Raw genomic sequence first — 11,002 nt, 5'->3', positions numbered from 1 at the left:
TCCTTGTGTATTAATGTTCCCCCAGGCTGAAGCCACCTGCCCATCTTCTGTTTTTCTGAGCACACCTTTCTGCCGGGGGAGATCTGCTTGGCTGCATGACAGAGCACCCTTTGGATAAATAACTAAACAATGGGAAGGAACCCAGCGCCCATTGCAGGGCACCAGGATCCCTCCCTGACCCGCTGGGGACCGGGATCTGCCCCACACGGCGGCCACTGATGGTGTCCAGGGATGGCCTGGGTTGGGGAAGGTGGGAAATGTACCATCAGCATCCTCTCTTGTCCTCCCAAACCTCGCTGGAATTAGGGAGGAAGGAATGGGGGACACCCCACCTTCCATCCCACACGCAGGTGGGGGGGACATAGAAAGCTTGACTCTGCTGACATCAGCCACACGCACTGTGGCAAAGCATGGCGAGAGCGCTCGGAGGCGCTAACCCGGCTGCATTTTCCCCGGTTTTGCCGTATTTTTGTTGGTTTGGGCCTCAAAGGCCGCCCCGTTCCCGCGGCCCCCTCAGGCTCCCGCGCGCTTCCCGCCGGGAGGGGGCGCTGCGCCGCTGAGGCGATGGGGGGGGCGGCGGGAGCGCGCGGCCGCCTCCAGGGGGCGCCGCGGGGCCCGCGCGGGGGCGCGCAGCGGCGGGGGCGCGCAGACAGGTGCGGGAACACCCCCCATTCCCGGGAATGGGAACACTATCCCCCCATTCCCGGGAATGGGAACTCCATCCCCCCCATTCCCGGGCACGGGAACACCATCCCCCCATTCCCAGACACGGGAACACCATCCCCCATTCCCGGGCACGGGAACATCCCCCATTCCCGGGCACAGGAACACCCCCCATTCCCGGGCACGGGAACACCATCCCCCCATTCCCGGGAATGGGAACAGCCCCCCATTCCCGGGCACGGAAACACCCCGCATTCCCGGGCATGGGAACACCCCCCATTCCCGGGCACGGGAACACCCCCATTCCCGGGCACGGGAGCATCCCCCCATTCCCGGGCACGAGAACACCCCCCATTCCCGGGAATGGGAACACCATCCCCGCATTCCCGGGCACGGGAACATCCCCCCATTCCCGGGCATGGGAACACCCCCCATTCCCGGGAATGGGAACACCCCCCATTCCCAAGAACGGGAACACCCCCCATTCCCAAGAACGGGAACACCCCCCATTCCCGGCCACGGGAACACCCCCATTCCCAGGCACGGGAACACCCCCATTCCCAGGCACGGGAGCACCCCCCATTCCTGGGAATGGGAACAACATCCCCCCATTCCCGGGCACGGGAACATCCCCCATTCCCGGGAATGGGAACAACATCCCCCCATTCCCGGGAATGGGAACACCATCCCCCCATTCCCGGGCACGGGAACACCCCCCATTCCCGGGAATGGGAACACCATCCCCCCATTCCTGGGCACGGGAACATCCCCCATTCCCGGGAATGGGAACAACATCCCCCCATTCCCAGGCACGGGAACACCCCCCGAGACCCCTCTGTCACCACATCACACACGGGAAGGGGCAGCAGCGAGGAGAGCGAGGGCACAGGGATGCGCCCATCTCAGTAACTCCTCTGGGGAAGTTGTTGGGTGTTACCATCCCGACCCTCCAATCTATATTTTGCAACCGTCCGGGAACACAACTGGGATTATTTATTATTGTTCCCTCTTATTAATTTAATTAAGTCTTGTTGGTGTAGCTTTTTTTTTTTTTTCTTTTGCCCCGTATTAAAGGAAATGAAGTCAACATCATTAAAAGGAGTGGAATAGGCGTATGCCAAAGTATTTGTAAGAGCACGTTAAAAATATTCTAATATGAATTCCAGCTGTCTCGCAGGCCTCTGGTAACTTTTCCGAAGAAATCCAGCGACGCCGCAGCCCCGCTGCTGTCGTCCGTGGCTTGAATACAAATTTGTGGCAACAGGGGGAAGCAACCTTCATTATTTCCTACAGTCACACTTTTTAAATCAAGTTAACTAGGAATTTTTAAAGGCCTTTGGCATTGCCTTTGGTGTAAGGCTCATGATGTTTGGGATTAAAGGGAAATTGTACCAACCCTACCTGCTCCAGGGAACAGCAAAGACCCCGGTGAGCCCACACCCGTGTCACTCAGGGCATGTGGCATGGCAGAGGGCTGATGGGGTACCTGAGTTCCAGGGTCTGTGTTTTAGGGTATCCCTGTTTAAGTACAGCCATCTGTTGGGTTCTGGTGTGCAGAGTGGTGTACTGGTGTGTCAGAGCACCTTGTGCTGGGGTACCTGTGTGGCAGGGTACCTGTGGGCAGGTGTAGCCGTATATTGGGGTGCTGTGTGCTGGGGTACCTGTGTGGCAGGGTACCTGCGGGCAGGTGTAGCAGTATATTGGGGTGCTGTGTGCTGGGGTACCCATGGGAAGGTGCAGTGCTGTGCTGGGATCCCTGTGTCTGAGTGCTGGGGTACCTGTGCACCAGCAGGACCTGAGTGCTGGGGTACCTGTGTGATGGGCACCTGGGAGGGGTACCCCACCCCCTCCCTCGCCTGCCTTCTCCAAGATGTCATAAAACCATCCCAAGGGATGAGCTGAAGAAGGGGGGTCCCGGCAGGAACAAAGAGCCCCTCTGCAAAAGGAGGTGTATGGATGCTGCTTCCTTTGCAGTCCCTTGGCCAGAGGGCACTAGGAACATCAGCTCTAGTCCTTTCCCTGTTTTGAAACACCAGGAGACATTCCTGGTGTCTCAAAAGCATTGGGAACAGCAGCAGTGCTGTGAGGAGGAAAAAGCAGCTTCCCTGGAGTCTCCACTGGACATGGACTGCAGCTGGCCATGGTCACTCCCTCCTTCCACTCAGGTGTCCAGTGTTTTCCTCTGCTCTATACATTTCTCCCTGGCTTTCTGATTTTCTAAACCATAGGGAAGGATTTTCCATGGAGATTCAGTGCTCTCTCTGTGCTGCACATACAGAAGGCCGGCCCACAGGTTCCCTTTGCCAAGCAGAGCAGAAGTCACTTGCACCAAAGTTTGGAGCTCAGCAATACTGAAAATCTGGAGATATTTCTTGAATTTAACGAGAAGGGCTGCGTGTAAGTCAGAGTTTGATGCTGCAGTGCAGTGGCAGAGAGCAGTTTCAGCCTCCTGCCCTGCGTGCTGCATTATTGCTGGGGGGTTTATCCCGGATTTTATTAGCCGTGTAAGCATCTCCTGCTTTCAGGAGTGACTCCTCCCTCGCTCAGCACTGCAAGTCTCAGGGACTTGCCAGTGCAGCTGCTGGAATTCAGGCATTCCTGCAACTTCTCTCCCTGAAACCCTGCCCTGACCCTGGGCACAGCCAAGGGGATCCCGCGCTGGGACAAAATTCCCAGGGATTGTGTCAACCTCTGAATTATAGTGATACCACCAACACTTTTCATAGGGGTTTTTCTTTTTTCTTTACTGTTAAAGGATGTGATAGGGAATAACAGGCAAAGCCACTGCAGGGCCTAACAGAGATGGTGGGGGGAGGCCAAGCCGCGGTCCCAAGCCATGATACACTAATTTCTCAGGACTAGGGGATCTTTGGCTTTATGGATTTGGTTGATGGGCAGTGGGAGCAGTGCTGGGACACCGGGGTACCACAGTCACTACACCCGGCTGGCACAGAGCCCCTCTGCCACAGGGCTGGGAGCTCTGGAGGCTGCCCGGGGATTTGCATCCCGCTGCCGCCGGGGCGGATGCTGCAGCTCCAGCCCCGGGAGCTGTAACCCTCCCACAGCCACAATCCATATGGGATAGGGCTATATGCGGATACGCACATGTACACGCGGCTTGCAGCGCTGGCAGGCAGGAGCACGCTGGGCGGGAGAGCCCGGGGGTCCCCCCGCAAGCCCCGCCGCGGAGCCGGGCCCGGGAGGCACCGCGGGGAGCGGCGGGGGCGGGCGCGGCGGCTGCCAGGTGCCCCCCTCCCTCCATCCTCCATCCCTCCATCCCTCCATCCCTCCATCCCTCCATCCCTCCATCCCTCCCGCCCTCCGCGCCGCCCCCGCCGCTTCTATTCAGACTTTATTTTGCAGCGGGGGTCGGGGGGCGCCGGCTCTTCACTGGATTTCTCCCCCCACCCCTCACCTTTTTATTTTCGTTATTTATATTTTTTGAATTTTTTTTTTTGGGGGGGGAAGGTGGGGAGCTGGCCAAAATCTTCCCGCTCTCCGCATGTGCGTGATTTAGAGTGACAGAATTGCGAGCCGGGGCTGGAGCAGCGATAAATCAGCTCCTCGCCGGCGCGGGTTGCCGGGACTCGCCCAGCGCCGGACGGAGACTGCGGCAAAAGAGAGGGGGAAAGCGGAAAAAAAAAAAAAAAAGAAAAAAAAAAAGGAAAGAAAAAGAAAGGGTGTGGGGGGAAAAAGAAAAAAAAAATAAATACAGGAATACAGGAAAAATAACTGGGCAGCGGCGGGCCGGCGGAGCGAGCGGCGGGGATTGCGCGGGTGCGGAGCGGCTGCAGCGGCCCCGGTCTGCGCTGCTCCGCGGGGTTTTCCTGTCTTGGCTCCTTTTTTATTTTTGCGGGTCCTTTTTTCTTAAAGATTTTTCGGCTTTCTTTTTCCTTTTTCTTTCCTCCTCCTGTACCTTAGATGAAAATGGCTACCAGTGACTTGGCGAGCGTTGGGAAGGCAGAGCTGGCAGGTTGCGAGATTTATTTATTTATTCCCCCCTACCCCCCCACCCCTTTCCTCCAAATAATCCAGAGGCAGAGCAAAATCAAACAGCGAACTTTAAAGGCTTCGCTTTAATTCTTGCCGCCCCGCACCTCTGTGTTCTCTGCCCGCAGCCCCGATGCGGTGCCAGGGCTGTGCCCGAGGGGGGCCCGGAGCACGGGGAGCTGCGGTGCCCATCACGGGGCAGCGGCTGCTCGGGGAGCGGGCAGGAATCGGGCAAAACCGGGCAGGAATCGGGCAAAACCGGGCAGGAATCGGGCAGAACCGGGCAGAAATCGGGCAAAACCGGGCAAAAATCGGGCAAAACCGGGCAGAAATCGGGCAAAATCCGCCGCGCTGCGAACTCCCTCAGCGATTAAAATGGTGCCGCGGAGCTGGCGGATGCTGCGGCGGACACTGCGCTCCCGCGTAGGAATTATCCACTTTTTTGCTTTTTTTTTTTATTTTTTTTCCCCTTCTTCTTCTTTTTTTTTTATTATTATTATTTATTTTTGTGTCATGCCACAGATCTACAACTGTACGTGCAAATAAAAGCGAGAGCTCACGGATACCGCTTTCCTTCCAGCGAGGACTGAGTAGTTAATCCAATAAGTATCTGTATTGTTTGGGGCGATGTGTGTGTGGTAGGGGGGAGGCAGTTAATCATGTATCGCAATGTATGGATAAAATAGATGAATATTAAAGTGACGTGGGGAAAGAGTGCCGGCGCGAGGGCTCCTTTCGGGGGAGAGGACAAAGAAGAAAGTGGAAACAATCTTTTAAAATATTTTCCATTCATAAAAATGGCAGAGGGCTTATCCACCAGTCTATTTCTGCGTCTGACTGAACAGCTAATGCGTTATTGCCAGCTTCAAAAGATAATTGTAGTGTCGGTAGAGACCTAATAATACAGTAGCACATGTAATTTTAAACAACACCTCATTGTTTATTGGGATGTAACTTTCCCAAAGTTTATTTGTAGCATTAAGAGATTTTTAAGTGCAGGAACAAATTGCAAATGAGCAGCTGTGGGGCGATGCACGGTTTGTGTGGCTACAAGAGTTTCTATATTTAGTGACAATCTGAATCTGAAGAGGATAAAAAAAAAAAAAAAGAATATTTTTAAGGAAATGCTTATTTCCTCCTGGAGGAGGGGGGAGCTGGGCTGGGGGGATCTCCTGGTTCGGGTTTTCAGTTTTCTGAGGGAGAAATAATGCAGTCAGTGTGTCTTTGCCCACGAGCTTCACGACCGTACGTACACCTGCTCTATAGGCTCAGAAAAAACATTTTCATGCAAAAAGTTAAGGAAGGGGTCGGGCATACGTACGTGGGGCGGTGTTGTGATTTATGTGCTTTTCCAGGAATCCAAATAAAACCATAGCTGAGCGTATCCCTTTGTAAGGGCCACCTGTGCATCACGCCTGCTTGTTCCGGGGGTTACCCTATGGAAATCTTCCCAGCCCAGTATAGAAGTTAACACAACAGTCGGGTGAGCAGAGGATGCTCTCACCTTCTCCCTGCTGTTAGGAGAGGAAAGCAGTGATTGTGACAGGCAGCCCACACGGATTACACTTCCTTTTTTTCCCTTTTTTTAAAGAAAAACTCCCTTTCTGTTAAAAAAAAAAAAAAAAAGCAAACCAACAAAGCAGCTTCTCCAGAGAGACCCAGTACCAGCACAGGGTGCCCAGTGCAGGGATCTATATTGCCAGGGCTTACAGTGCGGCAGGTCAGTGAATTACAGTAATAAAGACTTCAAAAAAAAAAGAAAAAATCAGGTGCTGAAACTAACACATTTCCTTCACTACTCCAAAGGAGCCATGGGCTCTGGGAAAAAGCAGAGCAAGCAAAAGGGACTGGGTGCACTTCACTCTGTGTTTTTTATTTTTACAAAATTTTTTAGGCAGAAGCATTGGGTCTTGTGCAGGTTTTTGAGTTGTTACTACCAACTTTTGCATGTGAGCTACGGCACATCTTTTATGGCTCAATCCTTGCACATTGTGAAGTTGTCCATAAACTTAGAGGAAGTAGAGAAGTAAAAAGTTACTAATCTCAGAGAAAGAGTATTACTTTAAATTCCCTATAATTTCATTTAGTTTGAAGTTTATGGGCTATCAGTGGGGGGTTCTAAACTATCTTGTGTCAGTGTCTGTCCTTCCTATGAAGAATACATCACCTTTTAAAGAATACATAATTTAGGACTGAAAGAGGTATTTTTAATAGTAGAAAAGAGTTAGGAAAACTTGTGATGGAAAACTTTCCTGTTCTATACCTGTGAGGAAAGTGATCAGATCTCATGTGCTGTCTGGGTTAGCAGGGCTAAAACTATTTTATAAAAAATAACTGCAGAAGAGAATTGCAGATAAATTTTGTGCTAGAAAAACAGTAATAAACCTGCACCTGTTACTGTGCCCTTATAACCAGCCTGTCTCTAACCTAGGCACAAAGTTGTCTGAGTTTGTGTCTGAACAGGCCACTCATTTTTTTTTTTCTTCCCAAAACTTTAGCATAGATAAGAAATGAGGAAAAATTACTTAGCAGTGAAGTAGATTGCTGCTTTGAATTTATTTATTTATTTATTTGGGGAAATAATGCCCATCTCATTGTGAAAGTTACAGACTTCAGAGAAAAGCCTGCAGCGAAGGGCAGCAGGGAATGCATGTTAATGAGGGTGAAAAGACCACCACTGCTTCCAAGCAGCATAGGTTGATGTTTAATATTAGTATTCATATTCCTGTTTTCTCTTAGACATAACTTTTCTTTGTCACGTAACTGTTTGTGCTATCTGAAACTTTACAAAGACCAGTCAGCAATTCCTCAGGTTCATTTTTCACACCCTGTATTGAATCTCAGCCTTTATATTCTGAGCAAACCCTGAATATAAAACGTTCTCATGTAAAAGCAGGGACAAAAGGCTTACTTTCCTTTTGAGAAACAGATTGCATAAATAAATATGACAATACATGGATATATAATATACTAAAATAAATAGTGTGTGGATGGGTGTGGATGGGTATATAAACAATATTTGCCACACCATGTTTATACCACTCTTGCGCAAACTTTATCAAGTGAAATTTTCACTGAGGTGTGCGAGATTAGGAGCAAAGTGTTTATGCCCAACTGCTTGATAAAACATGGGATTTAGGACACCAGCAGTATCAGTTCTGCATGGTGTAATCACTCCGTATCGCTGGAAAATGATTTCGTACCATTGTGAGAGGTGTCCCTCAGCTTCCAGCAGTGATAACACTGCGGGACTGTGTACAAATAAAATATAGCTGAGGATAACTGTACATATTTGCATCTTTTCTGGCTGTGAACAGGGGATTTATCCAGCTGGATGGTGGCATCCACATAAGAAGGGAGTAAGAAGGGAGTTTTAGGTTCCTGCTGGCCCATGGTCTGGCCTGGCCCAACAGGCACTGCTTGAGCCCACTCGTAAACCACAGCGAGCTTATTAAACTCCATTCACTTTCACAGGGAACTTTCACTTCAAGGTATATTTCGTTTCTTCAGATAAACCCTGCTTGCAAAGGGGTTTTTATCTTAAAAATGTTACCACTTCTTTTGCTCCCCATAAGAAGATCTACGGCAAAACAAAAGGGGAAACGCTGCCTCTCCCGCCTCTGTCCGTTCTGTCGCTTCCTTTCTGCAGTCTGCACACTTCTGCTGGAAGTTATTTCCTCCGCAGCGCATTTCGCAATAGACTCCAGACCCTGTGGAAATGCACTACAGCTCTGCAGGCGTTTCTGCGCCGCGCTGGGCGCCGCAGCCAGCGCCCCACGCGCGGCCGTGCCAGGCAGCGATGCCGCCGGGAGCTCACGGCCAAAGCAGGTCTTTTCACACAAAGATTGACCAGTTTTTAGTGTGCTTACTCCCAATTGCCCTTAGTACAGCTGCTTTAATTCCCCACATGGATGTGGCTTTGGCGATGCACCCATGGCCTAGACCCCAAATGGTGTAGCAGTTTTCATCTGCCAGATAGGGACTGCAGTACTTCTTCATCATCCTGCTAACATTTATGAATAATGTGAGAATCTGTTTTCCCCCTCTGTTCTCCTAACTTTATTTGAGAAATTAGATATACCTACAGACTCCCAAATTGATGTGATTGTTAGAGATTAAATGCCTTACATCTGATAACTAATTTTTATTTTCAGGATCTTGGTCATTGGATCACAGCTTAATTTCCTTTGACACTTAGGATCATAGATTCTAAATTGCATAGTCTAACATGTATGCTTTCATACTGCTGGGAATCATGGTGATGGACAGAAAATATTGCATGGAAACACAGTATTATTCACATGTGTGAATGCAGTAGTGGCGTAAGGTGAGAATTTCCATCAAACATCCTACTCTGCTTATTTAAGCTACCCCCTGAAATTTGGAGCCTGGAAGATGAAAGTTCTGCCCTCCTATTTTAGGACAACATAGCATTCACAAAACTATGGTGTTTATTGTAGAATCATAGAATGGCTTGGTTTGGAAGATACCTCAGATACCATCGAGTTCCAACAGTCCTGCTATGGGGAACTCTATTTCAGGATCTGGGGCTTTTAAATTAAGGAGGAAAACCCTGTTGTGCTCAGTTCTTTGTGCACCTGTGGAATCAAAAAGTAATCTCTTCCCAGGAGAGAGTGTTACAGAATTCTCTAATTTTTGGTAGCTTTAGAATATTGTTGATTTCATGGCGGATGGCAGGACAAGGTTGGGCATAGCACTAAACTACTGTTTCTCTGTGGCATTTCTACTGGGATTTGTAGATAGTTCCATAGTAGGTTGTGGGACAACAGAGAAACGTCTGGATATTTCCTTCCACCACACTGGAACTTAGGTCTTTTGGGGATGCGAGTAAGCCGTCTATGGCTCTAAGGTCTTGATGGAAAAGGGTCAGGATTGGAGATTTCAGGGAGCTTCTGGCTTTTAGCGGGGTGAAGCTGCTCCCAGGGCAGCCAGAGTGGCTCTCCCAAAGCCACCAACATCACTCAGGGCCCAGGAGAGCCCTGTTGTCTGCCTCAGGCCTTTAATGACTGCTGCTGTATGTTAACAGGCCATACCACATATAGCCCGGCTATTGTCAGCGCTGATCCTTGTCCAACTGACGGGCTATTCAAAGAGCTTCTCAAGCCTCTCCAAAATCCCAGCTTGTTCTACCCCGATGACAGCCATCCCTCCCATTCGGAGTTCTCTTTGTACGCTTGATAACATGGTGGAAATCCCTTATTATGCTTCTTTTAATAATGCTTTCACATGGCAAGGGGACATGATGTTTTAATTTATGCAGCGCACATCATCCTTCGACAATTTGCTAAGAGGAGCCCTCGCGACCTAAGCCTGCGCCGAATAACACAAGTTTATGCAAAACCAGTGGTTTCCAACCTGTGGTCTCCAGACCGCTGGGAGCAGGCGGGCTCCTTCCGAGGGGTCACCAGGAGGTAACCAGGAAAGCAGAGCCGCTGCCGGGAGGTTCAAACGCGCCGCCGCGCATGGAGCCGCACCGCCACTAGCGCAGGTCTGGGGCTCCCAAACTGCAAACTGAAAAGCACTATCTCAGTCAGGGGTTTTTACTTTCTTACTTTTTTTTTTTTTTTTTTGGTCTCTGTACTCAGCGTGCTGCGGCTGCAACCTCTGTGTCTTTAAATACCTGCTCAAGTCGATTAAAAGCAGTAAATTCAGAGGGGTAACCACACCACTCCTTATGAGTTGTGTGAGTTGAAGTCTTACTTTGTTGTCAAAAAATAGCAATTAACCTTCAGATCTACTTGGTCTCCCACCCCAAATTAATTTTGCAGTATTATCACGCATCTTGAGGCTTCCAGTTTTAAGCATATAATGCTTCTCCTGTTAATGAAGCGGGTATCCACGATCAAGGGGAGCTGAGAGCCACAGACAATTGTTTGTTTGCCTTTATTTCTCACGCCCTTTGAAGGTTTTTCTTTCTCCTCTGTGTTTTTTTTTTGCTTCGGTTTTTTTTGGGCTTTTTTTTTTTTTTTTTTTATTAAGTGACTTTAGCAGATTGTACCCTCAGAGCTGTGAATAATGGGGTTATTCTACAAAAATGGCCAAGGCTAGTTAAGACACACAAAGCCAGGAAATCCTTTCAGGGATGAAATCAGGACTATTTTAGGGGTGCCGTGTAAGTTGGAGACTTTGCAGCTCGGCTGCTGCATCGCTGCCAGGCACGGCAGCGCTGCGGGGATGACCGGTCCTCCCCCACCGGGGGGGACCCGCACCTTCACCGCACCGGGGGGAGCAAAGCCTGGGGGGGTTTGGAAAGCACTGGGGGTGCAAAGGCGGACGTGAAAAGGAGGATGGGGGGGTTTGCCGGCGCCAGGTAACTTTGCTCATGCAC

The 11,002-nt window shown here is 50.1% G+C and overlaps 1 protein-coding gene and 2 long non-coding RNA genes across 12 annotated transcripts in view; 2 read left to right on the top strand and 1 right to left on the bottom strand.

The window, feature by feature from the left end:
• NFIA (nuclear factor I A) overlaps positions 1-11,002 on the top strand; it is a 350,804-nt gene that overhangs the window by 88,221 nt on the left and 251,581 nt on the right. The window lies entirely within an intron of this gene.
• Positions 3,771-5,764, top strand: LOC140684629 (uncharacterized). The gene is made up of 2 exons (XR_012057178.1): positions 3,771-3,907; positions 4,585-5,764. It is a non-coding gene; the product is annotated as an uncharacterized lncRNA (long non-coding RNA).
• On the bottom strand, positions 5,570-10,582 carry LOC140684630 (uncharacterized). The gene is made up of 2 exons (XR_012057179.1): positions 10,030-10,582; positions 5,570-6,167 (listed from the first exon to the last, which is right to left on the bottom strand). It is a non-coding gene; the product is annotated as an uncharacterized lncRNA (long non-coding RNA).

The sequence above is a fragment of the Taeniopygia guttata genome, chromosome 8 (genome assembly GCF_048771995.1).
Source record: "Taeniopygia guttata chromosome 8, bTaeGut7.mat, whole genome shotgun sequence".
NCBI lineage: Eukaryota > Metazoa > Chordata > Aves > Passeriformes > Estrildidae > Taeniopygia > Taeniopygia guttata.
This window is presented reverse-complemented; position numbering and strand designations above follow the sequence as displayed.